This window comes from Capricornis sumatraensis, chromosome 15 (assembly GCF_032405125.1).
Source record: "Capricornis sumatraensis isolate serow.1 chromosome 15, serow.2, whole genome shotgun sequence".
Classification (NCBI taxonomy): domain Eukaryota; kingdom Metazoa; phylum Chordata; class Mammalia; order Artiodactyla; family Bovidae; genus Capricornis; species Capricornis sumatraensis.
In genome coordinates this window covers 56,566,009-56,585,197 of record NC_091083.1, presented here as the reverse complement: position 1 = coordinate 56,585,197, position 19,189 = coordinate 56,566,009, and the positions used below count along the sequence as shown (strand labels likewise).

The 19,189-nt window shown below is 44.2% G+C and overlaps 1 pseudogene; it reads right to left on the bottom strand.

Moving 5' to 3' along the window:
* Positions 1-2,431: 2,431 nt before the first annotated feature.
* LOC138091134 (tyrosine-protein phosphatase non-receptor type substrate 1-like) overlaps positions 2,432-19,189 on the bottom strand; it is a 29,507-nt pseudogene continuing 12,749 nt past the window's right edge.

Genomic DNA, 19,189 nt, shown 5'->3' with positions numbered 1-19,189 from the left:
TTATACTGTTAGAAAAATTTCAGATGTGCAGCAAGAAGAACTTAGCAAAGGCCCGCTGACCACATAAATGAGGAAGCTGGTGGTGAGGGGCCAAGAGTGAAAAGATCCCAGAGAGAGTGAGAGCAGCAAGTTAAAGAAAGTCTCGTAAAGATTTCACAACACTGAGAGTACAAGGCATATCATGTCTGAAACTGATCCAAACATAGCAAGGAGCTTGATAATTCATCACATCATAAAAAAGATACTCTTTTAAAAAAATTTAATTAATTAACTTTACTTTACATATTGTATTGGTTTTGCCATACGTTGACTTGAATCATTGTAAACTATACAAAAAGGAGAAGTCAAGCACTGTTGAAACACTTTGGATAAGTTTTTATAAAGAAATAAGTTGTATTAATGCTCAGTGTTTCTAATTTGTCAAACTATATATTATTGGATTTACTTTAAAAAAATGTCTCCATATATTTAAAGATGACAGTAAGGTAGTTTTTAAGGTTTTGAAAGTAAATTTTAAAGATCATAGAATAATCATTATTTTTTCCATTGATTTCTGAGATCACTGTCCAGGATTAAGCGTACATAGTCATTTTTATGGTTCTTCTCTATGATGCACAGTTAGCACTTCCTACATCAGATGGTAAAAAGTTCTCAGGAAAAAATCAATCAGGTGAAGAGGCATGGAATGCCAGGGTGAAATGGAGTTGATATTTTGTACAGGGTTGTGTATGAAAGGTGCCTTTGATAAAGTGGCATTTGGGCAGAGGCTTATAGGAAGAGAGAATGAACCAGGCAGGTATGTGAGGGAAGGGAGCAGAGGAGCAACAAGATTTGACTGACATTTCCAGAGAATCACTGTGCCTGAAATGGGCAAACCAGTTAGAGGCCATAGCAATGGTGAGGAAGAGATAATGATGTCTGGGATCACAGAGCAGAGATGGGCATAAGAATGGGCAGATTCTTACCCACTGGAAAGAGCTCTGTGGTGTGCTAGAGGAGGCTTGGACTGATGAAAGCTGATATTTACACTTTGAGGAATTTTGCAAGCTAATTATTGATTTTGCTAACTTGAAATTAACCACATTGGGAGTATTTACACCAAAAAATTGTACTATCAATCAAGCTTTTTTTTTTTTCTTTAAAAAGTCAATTATTAAAGATTTACCATCTCACCACTGGACATAACCATTTTGAATATTGTCTATAAAAGAAAGATATGACTCCAGGTTTCTGGACATGGTATATTTTATGAGCAACAGGGTTGAGAAGGATGCACAGTAATAGAAAAACTCCTCTTCCCATCGCAGAGAGAAGAGGGGACACTACTTTCCAGAATTGACAAGTAGGCCATTTAGACAATGGACAAGGAGAGTAATTTCTCTTAAACAAAGAGGAGGAATATTTGTACTGAAGAGGAAGTAGAGAACCTCTGAGGATCAGGAGTTAGGTGAAAGCAGGAATCCAGAACAGAGTAACTCCTCAGTACAGGGTCCATTAATGTGTAGTCATGCAAGTCAGAGGTGATGGATGAGAGATAACCTGTCTGCGTAGATCTATTTCTCACATTTCTGGGAGATGTCCTGAGTCAGTGCCCAGAGCTACTTTCCATGATCCCTGCTCAAGATCACGTATGACGACCCAGCTCAAGGGACACCAAGGACTGTGGGAAGGAGCTCAGGAGCAGGTATGCAGGTCTCCATGGAGGGGAGGCATATGGAACATACCAGCTGGGTCATTCTCTTAGGCTGGGCCCCTCAAGGAGGGAAGGAAGCAGTAGAGGCTGCGGTGGCACCTAGTAGGGAGGAAGGAGGGAGGTAGAAAACATGTTGATCCTTAATTATCTGCTCATCAATAAAAAAATCTTCCCTGCATGCTTCCCACATGCCCAGGTGTTCTCCTCCTGGATGCCTGTCCTAGGAGGATGGGTAGCCCCTGAGATAGGACTGTGTCCCCTTGGACTCCTCCCCTCTTCCCCAGGTCCTGCTACCCACTCTCCAGCCCTTCCATCCCATCACACACAGAATCAGAGCAAGACACCCCTCAGAACAGCTGATCAAGGACTTCTCAACTTTACCCTAAAACATGGATTCCTTTTGCCCCCAAATGCCTTAGAGTTCAAGGGATCTAGAAATGTGCTCCACTCAGCTTCCCCTCATATAGCACGTTCTCGCTACTTCCTCCACAGAACTGCTAAGACTACGAAAACCCCAAGTCCAGCTCACATCCTCCAGGACTCCACACACCCTCTGGGAGTTGGGAATCTCTTAGAGGGAAACAGGATACTCCTGAGGGTATTGAGAGAGGTGTGCCACCTCTTAACTCCATGTGGGCTCTGACCCTGTGTGACCTGCAGGTGGCTCCCTTGATGACCTTGTGTCTTCGAGGACAGATCTTGTCCTGCCATCCCTCCCACCCCAACTTACAGTCAGGCTCAGCGCTTCCTGTGGACAAAGATGACAGACACACTGACCAGCAGCAGCAGCTTGGGGCTGAGGAGGAGAACTGCCAGGAGAATCTCTGGGCCTGGCAATCAGGGGACAAGAGGAATGATTAGAGGGATCACACAGGAGCCATTCTCAGGGGTCTTCACTTACTCTATCTGAGGCCATGTAGGCCCATTCCCACTCTGAGCCTTTGACTGCGTCCTGTTCTGGGCTCAGCTCAAGGCAGAAATCAGAGTACAAAGGTCATTCATTCATTCTCACTCACTGTCTACCAGACTGCAAGTGTCCTCTTTCTTATAGAGAAAATGCCAGAAGTAAAAATAACTGTGAGACAAGGAAAAATTCAACAGATCCTAGGGCACAATATCTCACTAGGTTGCAATCCCATCCTCAGCCAGCCACCTGGAAAACTGCAGGAGAAAGAGACAAGACAGATACAAGAGGAACCCAGAGTTACTTCAACATACCACAAGTGATATTAAATTTGCCTAAATTTGAAAATACTGGAAAAGTGTCCTACAGAGCAGTGCACAGATCATAGGAAGGGGATTCAATTTATGCCTGATTTAAAACGGTCGACACAGAATCTCCAGAATGTGTGCATATATTACTACATATGTCACAAGGGATGATCTGTAGTGATCAAGTCAAGAACCTTGAGATGGCACATTATCTTGGGTTTTCCAAGTAGAGCCCATGTGATCACAAAGATTCTTATAAGTAAAAGACGGAGGCAGGACAATTGGAAAAGGAGGTGTGATGTCAGAAGCAGAGGTCAGAGTGATGTGGGGCCATTTGCCAAGGAGTGTGGGCACCTCTGGGAGCTGAAAATGGCAAGGAAATGGACTCTCCCCTACAGCCTTCAGAAGGGACTTCAGAAGGAGTTCTCTGTAGGAGAACTCTAGTCTACAATAGCTGGCCTGTTGTAGATTTCTGCGTGCTGCAACTGTATGAGGGCTTCCCAGGCGGCACTAATGGCAAAGAACCTGCCTGTCAATGCAGGAGATGTAAAAGATCTCCTTGGTCAGGAAGATCCCCTGGAGGAGGGCATGGCAATCCACTCTAGTATTCTTGCCTGGAGAATCCCATGGACAGAGGAGCCTGGAGGGCCACACTCCATAGGGTTGCAAAGAATCAGCACAACTGAAGTGACTTAACACACACACAACACACATTAAATCACTAAACATGGTAGTTACTTACAGTGACTATTGGAACTTAATTCAAGGAGAGATGTGAATAAATGGGCAAGAAAGAAAGAAAGTGAAGTCGCCCAGTTGTGTCCGACTCTTTGCAACCCCATGGACTGTAGCCTACCACGCTCCTCAGTCCATTTTCCAGACAAGAGTACTGGAGATTTTCCAGGCAAGAGTACTGGAGTGGGTTGCCATTTCCTTCTCCAGAGGATCTTCTCAACCCTGGGATTGAACCTGGATCTCCCACATTGTAGGCAGACGCTTTACCATCTGAGCCACCAGGGAAGTCAATTAAAAAAAAAAAAAAGGACAGGAATAAGTTAAAATGTATAACATCTGGGGAGAAGAGATGAAAAGGAATAAAAAGTGTCATTTGGCAATTGAGTGGTGAAGGGAAAAAGAAAAAAGTAGGGGGAAGTATTTAGGTTCCTGAAAGACAAAATAGAACCAAGAAATTAGAGGACTCAGAACTTTTCTCCCTCTATCAAAACCAACCAACCAACCCAAAACTCCATTAACCTATTGGATTATTATGTACTGAGAGACGAGAGGTCCATCAGGCTGGAAATATTCTAAAAACACCCCAATTTCAAGGAAGCGAGCAATAAGATGTGCATGTTCACAGGAGACCAACTCGAGCAGCAGCAGGATCACACGGGCATCTTACACTTGGCTCAAGCCTCACACCTGGATGTCCCTGGAAACATTTCCAGACTTGAGACCCAGCAGGCACGCTGGGTTAGGCACACTGCAGGACCGAGAAATGCCAGCCCTGGCCTGAGCCCCAGCAGGAGACGGAAGTATTTTCAAGGTGCTCCAGGCAAGATGGAGTGGATGCTTCTCTCCTGCTCACCCAGGTCAGTATAACTTGAACCCTAGAAATAACACAAGGGAAAAGCATAGGAGAACTCTGAGGTGGAAGAGGAGACAGACTGGCTAGAGACCCAGGTACTGGAGAAGTAACCTAGTGATCAGGCACCCAGGCCCACTCTCCTAACGCCCCAGCGAAAGAGGAGACCCTGGTGTGGCACCAGAAAAATATGTCTAAACCAATAATCCTAGTTCCTTACTCAAGAAACAAGAAAAGAAGGACCAAAGTAAACCCAGAGCAAGCAGAGGGAAGGAAATCATAAAGAAGAAAAATCAGTGAAATTGAAAACAGAGAAACAATAAAGAAAATAACTGAAAGTTTCTTTTTAAAGACCAATAAAGTTGAAAAACTTGCAGTAAACAGAGAAAGAAAAAGGAAGAATGACACATTTCTACTATCAGAAATGAAACAGAGGACATCACTACAGACTCTGCAGATATCAAAAGTATAATAAGGGAATACTATGAAGATTGCTGGGAGAAATATCAATAACCTCAGATATGCAGATGACAACACCCTTATGGCAGAAAGTGAAGAGGAACTAAAAAGCCCCTTGATGAAAGTGAAAGTGGAGAGTGAAAAAGTTGGCTTAAAGCTCAACATTCAGAAAATGAAGATCACGACATCTGGTCCCATCACTTCATGGGAAATAGATGGGGAAACAGTGGAAACAGTGCCAGACTTTATTTTTTGGGGCTCCAAAATCACTGCAGATGAAAGACGCTTACTCCTTGGAAGGAAAGTTATGACCAACCTAGATAGCCTATATAAAAGCAGAGACATTACTTTGCCAAAAAAGATCCATCTAGTCAAGGCTATGGTTTTTCCAGTGGTCATGTATGGCTGTGAGAGTTGGACTGTGAAGAAGGCTGAGTGCTGAAGAATTGATGCTTTTGAACTGTGGTGTTGGAGAAGACTCTTGAGAGTCCCTTGGACTGCAAGGAGATCCAACCAGTCCGTTCTGAAGGAGATCAGCCCTGGGATTTCTTTGGAGGGAATGATGCTAATGCTGAAACTCCAGTACTTTGGCCACCTCATGCGAAGAGTTGACTCATTGGAGAAGACTCTGATGCTGGGAGGGATTGGGGGCAGGAGGAGAAGGGGACGACAGAGGATGAGATGGCTGGATGGCATCACTGACTCAATGGATGTGAGTCTGAGTGAACTCCGGGAGTTGATGATGGACAGGGAGGCCTGGTGTGCTGCGATTCATGGGGTCGCAAAGAGTCGGACATGACTGAGCGACTGAACTGAACTGAACTGATGAACAGCTATAAGGAGAAACTTGACAGCATAGACAACATGGACCAAATACTTCAAAAAGCAAAAGCTATCACAGTTCACATAATATGAAATGAACACTTTAAATAGCCCTTAACAATTCTGATACATTTTCAAATTAAAAAAAGAAATAAAGATTCTCAAGGGCCAGATGGTGTCACAGGAAAATTTGACCATGCATTTACAGATGAATTAAAAGGCATTTTTGATGAACAAAAAACAATGATAAAAGATATACTTAGAAAATTTGAAAGTATACTGCACTCTAAATGATATTAGGGGATTATTTGGAGAAGGCAATGGCACCCCACTCCAGCACTCTTGCCTGGAAAATCCCATGGATGGAGGAGCCTGGTGGGCAGCAGTCCATGGTGTCACTAGGAGTCGGACACGACTGAGTGACTTCACTTTCACTTTTCACTTTCATGCATTGGAGAAAGAAATGGCAACCCACTCCCGTGTTCTTCCCTGGAGAATCCCAGGGACAGGGGAGCCTGGAGGGCTGCCGTCTCTGGGGTTGCACAGAGTCGGACACGACCGAAGCGACTTATCAGCAGCAGCAGCAAGGGATTATTATTGATCATATTAAGTGTGTAATGGTATTCATTTTGTAGAAAATCAGTCTCCTTAACCATATGACCACACAATCATGGGCTCCACTGACAACTATATGTACACACAAGACTAAGTTATGAGGGGACACAATTTTACAACTTTTCTACATCTCTACTTATTCTTCCAGCAGGCAGGGACATGAGGCTTTCCTGGTGGTCAGTGGTAAAGAATCTGCCTGCAATGCAGGAGACATGGTTTTGATCCCTGAGTTGGGAAGATCCCCTGGAGGAGGAAACGGGAACCCAGGCAGTTATTCTTGCTGGGACAGTCTCATGGACAGAGGAGCCTTGGGGCCTAGAGTTGGTGGGATCGCAAAGAGTTGGACATGACTGAGTGACTAAGCATGCGTGACATGATGCATGACGCAGGGACGTGGACACTGGGTGACCCATCAAGGACCCTGCAGATGAGGGCAACACCACAGAGAATGCTGGAAGGGACATGGGCTTTTAAAGTTCTTCTGGAACAAAGACTCTTGGAAACCTGACTTGACTCTCTCCTCAAGTTATATTGAGCATATAAGACAAGTTTTATATAGAGAAAAAGGAACCTCACATGTCATTAGGACAATGCCTTGCTGAAGGGGAACTTGTCTCTACTTCACATAAGTCTGCTGTACAGGTTGGTGGTTCTTGTTCTCAGGAACTCATTCATCTTGATTACTTTAGCCCACTCACCTGGATTAAAGACAACGAATCTTCAACAACCTCCCACCACTCCTTCCCGGGTCTCTTCTGTAAACTCAAAGCCCTCTGGGTGGCTGAAGCAGGAAAGGAGCTCACAGCTGAACTGGTAGCCGCATTTAGTAAATGTGCAGTGAGCGACTGTGATCGTTGCTGGTCTATTGTCACAAATCAGGAGACAAAGGAGCCCTTTTCAGTGCCCACTCAGAGTCACCTGTGTGCCTGGTGCAATCCTAACTTCATGTCCTTGGGGTTCCTCTTTCAGAATTTCGCAGAGTAGTATTGGCAGAAGATGATGAGGTGGTAATACTGATGCAGATGGAACCATCAGGGATGACAGGGAGACTAGGCAGAGGTTAGAAAGAGCAAACAGGGAGGAGGGGGGCGGACAGGAATGATGGATGCAATTACTGATAGTTGATGAAAGCAACAGGCAGGACACTATGAATAGAATGATCCCTCTCCTTTCCTACTCTCTTTTTGCATATTTACATCAAAAGACCTATGAAGAATGTAACAAAACCTCAGCAGTGGTGGCTCTTTGAGTATGAGATTTGGGAGATGGGAGCTAACTTCAAAATTCTACTTTATATATCTGTAGACATCTAGATTATTCTATTATTACTGCTCTGAACATTTAAGAAAGATAATGTTTAAAAGCCATGCCATTGGAGTGGAGGCTTCATCAGTGGTTCCACCTGTATCCTTGTCCTCCTGGGGAGCAGATGTCTCCATGGAGTTTTTGGTGACTGCTGGCTGCCCATCATGCTCCACCTGGCAGGTGAGCACTGCAGCTTCCCTGTGGGCCAATGAGCTCACCAGGAGCCAGCTCGTGTAGTTAAAGGTCCCATCTTTGTTCTCTATGAGGGTCGAGGCCACTTCTGTTCAGGACATATTTCTGTTCTCCAGCCAGGTCAGCTGTAGTTGCTGGGGTAGAACTTGTTCACCAGGCAGGTGATGATGTTCACCTGATTTCCCGCCATGGGTTGTTGGGTAACCTCCAAGGTGGGTGGTGTTGAAACAGATCAGGCAGAAGGTCTGACCTTATAAAACAGACAGGTCACAGGGGAGGGGCTGGATATCAGCTCCCAGCACAGCAAGGGAGTCACCCAGGACAGAACATGGCAGGCAGCAGGTACTCACACTGAGGGCTCCTCGTTCATGAATGAAATCAGTAAACACAGTGCAGGGCACACAATAAGTGCTAAAGAACTGGTAGCCCCTATTAGGGTTATAATGGGTGAAATCAACAAGCTCAGCCCTAATAATTGCAGCAAAATAAATAAAATCAGCACTTAGGAGCCTGATTTGTAGGAGGTGCTGAGTAATTGGAGATACTATTGGTAAAGTAACGGAAACTATTTAGCACAGTGCTTGGCACATGGCAGGTATACATCTGGCAGCTGCCATTAAACCAGCAGTGAGTGGTCAGCTCATCTAGGAGCCTGGTGATCAGGCAGGGCTGTAAGGAAGTAAATTCCAGGCAATTCAAGGCCTGGAGCAAAAATCAGGCAGGAGGAGGAGGCTGGGGTCTTGGGGGCAGGTGTGATCTTGGACTCATATGAGGGGCGCCTACCTCGGATGGTCTCAGACAAATTGGCAGTCCCACGGAGAGGAGGGCTCCCCTGCAGGGTGACATGGGCTACGTCGCAGATGACCTGGGAGTGAACATCCTCTGGGGCCAATAGCAATTTAATTGTGCTGGTGATGCTGTAGGAAACGCCATCTTCCTCTGGATCCACACTGGTCTGGGAGGCTGAGAGCTCATTGCCATTTTTGAACCATTTCAGGGAGATGTTTCTGGGGGAGAAGCCGTGGGATGTGCAGGTGAAGCTCACTGTCTGCTCAGGTGTAGCCCTCACTGCAGGGCCGGATACCATGGGAGGAGAGGGCTTGGCTACAAAAGGGACATTTATAAACAATGAACATGATTGTAATTATCATCACTAATGATAAGTGTGCAACAATGGTAAGAACTTATATATATATATTATATTTTAATTCTTCAGCTAGTTCTGGGAGGGCAGTGTCATTGTCCTCATCTCATCGAGGAGACACTGAGATTCCCAAGATGAGCTCTGTGTGTGGGCAAGGGTTACATGGAATCCCAAGTCGGAGTTCAGAGTCTACCTTCTCACAACTGCCAGGCGATTTCCCACCAATCTGGGCCCGGGAACAAAAGCACTGATAGGACTCACTCTCCAAATAACTGTTCCCAACTAGGCTCCCCTGGAAAACTTAACTACCTTCAGAGAAGTGTTTATAGAAGTAAATGCAGGGGAAATGGGGCAGGGCGGGGATAGCAGGACCATGTGGAAGCTGAACCAGACTGCCCAGTTAATGAGAGGTGTGGTCATGGCATCTTCTAGCTCCCCATTTGCCAAAGGGGACAGCAGGCATTTCCCTTTCTGAGACTGCAGTGAGGTTTAAATCAGGCATTTCTTCTGTGCGTATAACACAAGATAGTTTACAAAACTAAACACAGGTCTATCTTGAACCCAAACTTTGTATTCAGAGCTGTCCCTTCAGGTGTCTGTGAATTTACTCCATAATTTTCATTCTTTCCATTAATATTCCAGTAGGAATAATGTGCTGATTCCAGAGTTTCAAAGTAAGAGGGCAATGAGATGTTTTTCTGAATATGGGTTTTTCTCTTGGGTTAGTTTTGGGTTGAAAACAAAGATCACTGAGTGCTGAGCAGCCAAAGGTGGTTAATTTCCTAATGGTTCTTAAATCAGAAGAAACATAGACACAGGCCTCAGAAGCAGGCAGAAGTATCTCCTGTGTCCTGAAAAAGTACACAAATCAGCCAATAAAAGTGAGGGTGATTTCTCCCTGTGTAGGGTGCTGGAGGGTGTCTCCAAATTGCTCATTATTACCCAACATCTCCTGTAAAAGTTCGCAGACAGCAAATGTTACAGATATTTTTATTTTTAAGCATTTAACTTTCTTCCTGAATTTCATCAAACATTTGAGGACACAGTGAGGAGATGTTACTTGAATATGTTGAGTCATAAAAACAACAGCATCCTGGATGCCTCCAAAGGGAGAAGATGTTGTGAAACTTATTGAAAGTTTCTTCAGAGCATAAAGATGGGCTGATTTCTCTAGGACCCTCAGCTATTTAACCCTTGCATTAGTACTGAGGGGGAGGGCTGAGAGCGGCTCCACTGACGGGACAAGGCTCAGGGAGGTAGCAGCTGACCAAGGACACTTGTCAAGGAATGTTCAGAGATCATCACAGCAGGACTGATTGATTTTAACGGCTTTGTTTTCTATCTTTGAGCTTCAGTGTCTGATTCCATACAACGTGGACAATAGCTCCCCCTGGTAAGATAAGTGAGGATGTTTGTAAACCACAGAGCCTGCATGTAATAGGTGCTTAATCAATAGCACCTATGATTGTTATCATAACATCTGCGTGTATGTGTGCGTGCTTAGTCGCTCCAGTCATGACCAACTCTAACCCACACCATTCAGGACTTCCTAGACCGTTTCCAGTCATCATGGACCCCTGAAATGTAGTGTGATCATCACCATTTCGCAGACGGGGAAACTGAGGACTAGAGGGAACTGTGAGACGCGCCCAGGACTGCACAGGTGGGAGGCCAGCACCATCGCTCCCTGAGGAGCTGTCCTTTCACCAGGTCATTCTGCCCTCAGGACACCCTGCAAAGGTTGTGTGATTATCCTTTCTACAGGTGAAGGAGAGGATGCCCAGCATAGGGAACTGGGTCTCAGCCTTGAAATAAGACCTCAATCGGGGAATTCCCTATGCTGTGCTGATTTAGACAGAGCATCTCAAATCCTTCCAACTCTCCTAAAAGGAGACCATGAGGATGACCATTTTATAGATGATAAAACTGAAGCTGAGAGGAATGAAGGGACTGTTTCCTCAGTACCACTCCACTCTGTCCCAGGAGTATTTCCTGCCACCTCCGAAGTTTCATATCCATCAGCAGAGCAAGTGCCCACCTTCAGGAGCCTCCACACTGACCACCACCCTTCCCTTTTCCCTCAGATTCCTGACTTCCAACGACTACAGGGAGGAGAGACCTCTAAGGGCCAAGAGCTGGGGGCCCTGTAGCAACAAGGAAAGACATGGGCTCCTGACACCTGAGTCTAGACTAGGAACTCTTGCTCATGCAGGGCCCTCATTACCCTCTAGGGAACACCTCCCCCTCCTCATCCTCAGTCTGCAGAGCCAGGAATGGGCGTGTCTGGTGCTGCTGGGTTTGCAGTGGCCCCTCTGGACTCTGTCCACACTCGCCTTCCGGACCTGCTCCACAGGAGCCTGGTGAAGGGGCAACATCACAACAATGGGCAGAATAAGATTCCTGATGCTGCTACGTGTGCTGAGCCCTGACTTTTAGGAATATTTCAGCACATCATGAGACACTGCAGCGTTTATCTAATCTGGTTTGTAAAGCTAGCTGTGCTTCCCACATGAGACTTTTCAAAAATGCTTATTGCTGAAGAAGAGAAAAATACAAGAGTTAACAGGAGAGTTTTCTCCACACTGACAGGTACAGCAGGGGGTGCAGAAAGCAGAGCTGTGAGTCAAGGTGCTTGGGCTTCAACCCTGGCTCCCCTACCTGCCCACCAGCCAGGTCCCCTCTCTGAGCCCCAGTGTCCTCATCTGTAAAGGGAAAACAGATGAGCCCCTCCCCCAGACACTGCTTATAAGAAGTAAACACCATGAAGAAGATTCGGCACCTGACCGGCTGCTGCTCCCCTCCCCTCCCTCCTTTCTCATCTAGGGGACTATCTGGGCAGGTGGCCTGGGGAACAGGATGAGCAGTCCTGGAAGCCAGCAGATCTGAGAGGTAGGGGAGCCACTTACTAGCTGTATTCAGACTTAGCAGGAGACCCACCGTCTGGGAAGTTTAGTAATACCTTCAAAATCAGGATAAAGCCACCTGCCCTGCTGATGTCTGGAGGTTTGGGGAGATTCATCTGCTACCATGACTAGGAGGGAAATTAGGCAATATCATCACACAAATTAAAATCCACATACTCTCTGATCTAGCAGTGCCACTTCCAGTGGGTATTCCTCCTCTGAGGAGAGGGACACATGAAAAGGTTATCTCTTCAGCACTGTTTCAGTAGCCCAAGGTTAGGAACAACTTAGTGTCCATCAGCAGTATGGTAAATGATGCTGTCTCCATATGCTGAGTATTAAGTGACTGTTGAAGCATAGGCCAGCTCTGGGTGCTGATATGGAATGAGGGATTTGAGATCATGTGGCTGGAAGTAGGGAGAGTTTTCCAGTTACCTCAGGCTCAGGGTCTGAATGTGAGGGGCTTTCCGAACCTTTGGCAAACAATGCCTGTTCCATGATTAATTCAAGGAGCTTTTATTCTGCAGCTTCTCTGTGCCAGATTCTTCCATGAAATGAGTTCCAGTGCTGGCACAGGAAGGAGACTGACCTTGAATCGTACTGGGCTCTTGATGGATTCCCCTCGCTGACCATGTGGTTGTGGTCTGGGCCCCTGTCACCTCTTTGCCTCAGGCCCCCATCTATACATGTGGGCTTGGGAGGATGGTAGAATCTAAAGGTACTTCCTCCGCTGACAGTCCAGGATTCAGGAGTTAGAAAGAGGATCCAGGATCTTTGTCAGAACACTCTAAATGAGCACCTTTGCTACCTCATTGGGGCTCCTCCTAAGTCACCCACAAGGGGAACCTATTCCCTGGGGAGGGACATTCTGAGATGACCCAGCTCTGCTGGGAGCCTTCAGTGACTGTGTGTCAGTCCCCGAATCACAGGAGGGTTTTCTCAACAGATTCCCAGGAAACACCCAACCTCTAGGCCTCTCCTCCAAGCAGGGCCATCAGAGTAAACACTGAGCTGGTGCCCTCGGAATTTCTTCTCAGTGTAGCATTCTGAAGAGAAAATAAGGAAACACGCCTTCCCCTCCCTGCCTTGGATGGATTTCTCCTCTTTAGGAGGGGAGAGGACACAAGCTTCATGGGAGAAGAGCCCCCGTCTGTTTTGTTCACTGCTTATTCCACAGGATCCAGAGCAGGGTCTGGCGCACAGTAGGTGCTCAGTAGCTGCTGAATGAGGAGCAGACTCTGCGACACTGAGGGGAGCACTCTCTGGAAGTGGGAGGTGATACCTGGCCTGCGGCAGGGCGAGTCACTCAGACTCTCAGTTCCCTCAGCCCTGGAACCAAAGCCTGGACAAGATGGAGGAGACTATGGGCTGTAGGGCCAGGCAGACTGGCCTCCTGCCTTTCCCGGCCTTTGCCAGCCACAGGGCCTTGAGCAAATAGCACGACCCCAACAGGCTTCAACTTCCCTGATCTGTAGAAGAGAGTGAAGTTATACTATGTCCAGATCATGAATAAGCACCCACTGTTGCACCTGATTTTTCTTTTTTCCCCAAAAGAGTGGAGGGCATTCCTATTGACATATTATCATAGTCCAGGGGACAAAGGCCGTACTCACCACTCACAGTGAGATGAGTGCCTGGTCCAGACTTACACTCCACGTCGCCCTGTTCTCTTTTCCGGAACTTCACACAGTGGTAGACACCAGTATCTGCTGGGGTGATGTTCCTGATAGGGATGGAAAAGTCCATGTTGTTTCTCTTTGTGGCATCTGCAACATTTCTTACTCTGGGGAGAGGGGCTTCTTTTGGACTGTAGATTAACTCCTGACCTGGCCCAGTTCCTCTGAACCACATGATGGGCCCCACAGGGCTCAGGGAGGTCACGGTGCAGTGCAGAGTGCTGCAACTGACACTGACCTCTCAGGCTGAATCTCCTGCAGCTCTTCCGTAACCTGCTGCTCCTGGAAGAAAACACAAAGTAGTTATTTGTCCATCCTTATGTGATTCTATGTGTTTTCTTCAGTATGTATCAACAACAGGTTTTATTGACTCAGTGCACCATGAGCCAGCCTTGAACTCAGCTCGTTGCATGTACATTGCATGTGACCTATACCATGAGCCTGTAATGTGAGACACTAACACAAGAGAGTAACTGAGGCACAGAGGGGTCAAATGATGTGGCAGAGAATGGGATTGAGTACTTGAGCCCTCTTTGGATGTGTCTGCTGCTGCTGCTAAGTCGCTTCAGTCGTGTCCGACTCTGTGTGACCCCAAATATGGCAGCCCACCAGGCTCCCCCGTCCCTGGGATTCTCCAGGCAAGAATGCTGGAGTGGGTTGCCATTTCCTTATCCAATGCATGAAAGTGAAAAGTGAAAGAGAAGTCGCTCAGTTGTGCTACACCAAATATTTCTGGCTCTTCTTCTTGTGGCCTCATGTCACACTTCTGACATTTGCATTAACTGGAACCACATGTCTTTTTTAGACCACTGAGTTGTGAGAAGTGATGGATGTATTTTGTAGGCTATTTATTTAATGAGAAAAGTTTTATGAAACAACTTCTTTCTTCCCCAGAGATCCACATTCTCATGCTGGGGTTGGCTCCAACAACCTGGTTACATAAGTGACAGTGATGAGCAGAGCTCCCAATACAAAATGCACATTTAGTTCAAGAAGAAAGTAAAACATTGTTTGAAGTCCCTGGGATTTTATCCCAATGACATGAACGAGTGAGTGGAAGTTGCTCAGTCATGTCTGACTCTTTGCAACCCCATGGAATAGTTCATGGAATTCTCCAGGCCATAATACTGGAGTGGGTAGCTGTTCCCTTCTCCAGGCATCTTCCCAACCCAGGGATTGAACGCAAGCCTCCCACATTGCAGGCAGATTCTTTACCAGCCGAGCCACCAGGGAAGCGCTCCAATGACATAGTCTTGTTAAATTAGTTACCTTAGGCTACTGTAATAAACTGACAAAAATTTAGTGTCTTAAAATGATAATTCTGGATGTCAAAGGACCAAAAATGGTATTACTGGACTAAAATCAAGGAGTCAGCTGGGTTACATTTCTGGAGGCTGTGATCATTGCCTCTCCAAATTCTTGAGATTGTCTACACTCCTTTCTTCATGGTTTCCATCTTCTTATGACTCTAGAAGCGCTTCCATTGTCATTTGTCCTTCTCTAACTTTGGATTTCCTGTCTCCTTCTTACCAGATTATATTAGGCTCACACTGATGATCTAGGATATTCTCCCCATAGCAAGAGTCTTAACTTAATTCACTTTTACAAACTCTCTTTTGCCACATAAAATAGTCATAGATGAGTATTAGGACCTGGATCACTTTGGGGAACACTATTCTTGTTTGTTTACTTGATTTATAACTTTTAAAAACTGATGTGGGTTAGGGTTAGCTTCCTTGATGCATCAGTGGTAAAGAATCCGCTGGCCAAGCAGAAGATGCAGGATTGATCCCTGGTTGGGAAAGATACCCTGGAGAAGGAAATGGCAACTCACTTCAGTATTCTTATCTGGGAAACCCGATGGACATAGGAGCCTGGCAGGCTACAGTCCATGGGGTTGCAAAGGAGTCAGACGTGACTTAGTAACTAAACAACAACTGTTGATTTACAATGTTGTGTTGATTTCTGCTGTACAGAAAATGACTCAGTTATACACATATATAGATTGTTTTTTTAAATACATTCTTTTCCATTTTGGTGTATCACAGGATGCTGAATACAGCTCTCCATGCTATATAGAAGGACCTTGTTGTTTATCCATACCATACCTAATATCTTATAATCCCCTATGCTCTCCCCCTGGCAACCACACGTCTGTTTTCTACATCAGCAAGTCAGTTGCTGTTTCACAGGTAGGTTCTCATTCGTGTCATTTTCTTTTTCTGGCATGGCTTTTTGGATACTAGTTCCCCGACAGGGGTCAAACCTGGGCCGTCTACAGTGAAAACCCAAGAGTCCTTGCCACTGGACCACCAGGGAATTCCCCGTATCATCTTTTAGATTCCACATATAAGTTATAAGGTATTTGTCTCTCTCTTTCTAATTTAGTTCATTTATTATGATAATCTCCATTCCCTTTTTCAAGGGATCTTCCTGACCCAGGGATTGAACCTGGATCTCCTGCATTGCCGGCAGATTCTTGATCATCTGAACCACCAGGGAAGCCCATGATAATCTCTAGTTGGTCCATGTTGCTTCAAATGGCATTATTTCATTTTTTTGTGTGGGTTTGAGTAGCATTTCATTGTATACACGTGTCACACTTCTTTATCCATTCAACTGTTGATGGATTTCAGTGTTGTGGCTGTATCTTAGATATTGTGGATAGTGCTGCTTTGAGCATATGGATGCATGTATCTTTATGGATTAGAGTTTTGTCTGGATATATGCCTAGGAGTGGGATCACTGAATAATATGGTAATTCTATTTTTATTTTACTGAAGAAACTTCATATGTTTTCCTTAGTGACTGTACCAACTTCCATTTCCACCAGCAGAGTAGGAGGATCCCTCTTCTCCACATCCTCTCCAGTATTTATTATTTGTAGAACTTTTAATGATGACCATTCTGACTAGTGTGAGGCGGAACCTCATTGTAGTTTTGATTTGCGTTTCTCTAATAATTAGTGAATGTCTTTTCATATACCTATTAGCCATCTTTGTTTCTTTGGAGAAATGTTTACTTATATTTTCTGCTCATTTTTCAATTAGGTGTTTTGTTATTTTGTTGTTGAGTTACATGAATTGTTATGTATTTTGGAAATTAAGCCCTTGTCAGTCACATCATTTGCAAATATTTTCTCCCATTCGTATGTTGTCTTTTTGTTTTGTTTATAATTTCTTTTGCTGTGCAAAAGTTTATAGTTTGATCAGGTCCCACTTCTTTATTTTTGTTTTCACTTGTATTGCCTTGGGGGACTGACATAAGAAAACATTGCTACAATTTATGTCAATGGATGCTTTGCCTATGATCTGTTCTAGGACTTTTGTGATGCCATGTATAATACTTGAGGCTTTAAGACATTTGGGTTTATTTTTGTGCATGGTGAGAGGGTGTGTTCTAATTTTATTGACTTACATGCAACTGTCCAACTTTCTCAATGCCATTTTCTGAAGAAACTGTCTTTTTCCCATTGTATATTGCCTCCTTTGTCAAAGTTTAATTGAATGTAGACTCATAGGTTTATTTCTGGGCTCTCTATTCTGCTCCATTTATCCATGTGTCTATTTTTGTGCTAATACCATACTGTTTTGATTACTGTAGCTTTGTATCATAGTGTCTGATGTCTGGGAGGGTTATACTTCCTGCTTAGTTCATCCTGTTTGGCTGCTGAATTCTGTCAAATGCTTTTTTTGCACCTATTGAGATGATCATGTGGCTTTTGTGTTTTCTTTTATGATGTGGTGTATCACATTGGTTTATTTGCATATGTTGAATCATTCTTGTGAACTTGGGATGTATCTCATTTGGTTTTAGTATATGATCTCTTTTATGTGTTGTTGGATTTGGTTTTCGAATATTTTGTTGAGAATTTTTTCATCGATATCTATCAAAAATATTGGCTTATAATTTTCTTTTTTGATGGTGTCTTTATCTGGTTTTTGTATCAGAGTGATGTTGGCTTCATAGAACGTCTTTGGAAGTGTTCCCTTCTCTTAACATTTTGGAAGAGTTTGAGAATTATTAGTAAAAGTTCATCTTTGTATGCTTGGTGGGCTTTACCTGAGAAGCCATCTTGTCCTATACTTTTATTTGTAAGGAGTTTTTTTCTTTCCTTAGATTAAAAAATATATATTTATTTTTTATGTATTTTTTTTGGCTGCAGTGGGTCTTTGTTGTTGCATGCTGGCTTTCTCTAGCTGTGGCAAGTGGGTTACTCTTCCTTGTAGTATGTGGGCTCCTCATTGTGCTGGCTTCTCTTGCTGCGGAGCGCAGGCTCTAGGCATGTGGGCTGCCATAGCTGCAACACATGGCCTCAGCATTACAGCTTACAAGTTCTAGAGTCCTGATTTAGTAGTTGTGATATGCAGGCTTACTTGCTCTTAGAAGTGGGATCTTCCCGGACTAGGGATGGAACCAGTGTCCCTTGCATTGCAAGGAGGATTCTTAACCACTGGAGCACCAGGGAAATCCCCAGGAGTTTTAAAATTACAGATTCTATTTCACTTCTAGTGATTGGTCCATTCAAATTATCTATTTCTTCTTGGTTCAAATTTGGTGGACTGTATGTCCATATCTTCTAGGTTGTCAAATTTGTTGGCATATAATTCATAGGATTATGAATTCATAGGATTCTCTTATGTTCTACACATATACACGTAAGATATATAAATATGTGTGTGTGTGTGTATATATATATATATATATATATATATATAACTGATACTGCAGTATCAGTTGTTATGTTTCCTTTTCCATTGTTTATTTTGTTTATTTGGGTTCTCCTTTTTCTCTTGGTGAGTCTGGCCAGAGGTCTGTCAATCTTATTTACTCTTTCAAAGAATTGGCTCTTGGTTTTATAGATTTCTTCCATAGTTTCTTTAATTTCTATTTTATTTATGTCCTCTCTGGTCTTTATTATTCTTTTGCTTCTGCTGACTTTAGATTTTGTTTGTTCCTTTTTTTCTAATTCTATTAAGTTAGGTAGGTTAGATTTCTACCTTGAGATTTTTCTTGCTTTTTTTTTTTTTTAAATGAAGGCCTGTGATACTTTTCTCTTAAGAACTGCTTTTGCAACATCCCATAGAGTTTGTGTGGTTGTGTTTTCATTATTATTTGTCTTAAGGTATTTCTAACAGAAGCAGAAGATATTAAGAAGAGGTGGCAAGAATACACAGAAGAACTGTTCCAAAAAGATCTTCATGACCCAGATAATCATGATGGTGTGATCACTCACCTAGAGCCAGACATCCTGGAATGTGAAGTCAAGTGGGCCTTAGGAAGCATCACTACGAACAAAGCTAGTGGAGGTGATGGAATTCCAGTTGAGCTATTTCAAATCCTGAAAGATAATGCTGTCAAAGTGCTCCACTCTATATGCCAGCAAATTTGGAAAACTCAGCAGCGGCCACAAGACTGGAAAAGGTCACTTTTCATTCCAATCCCAAAGAAGGGCAATGCCAAAGAATGCTCTAACTACTGCACAATTGCACTCATCTCACATGCTAGTAAAGTAATGCTCAAAATTCTCCAAGCCAGGCTTCAGCAATACGTGAACCGTGAACTTCCAGATGTTCAAGCTGG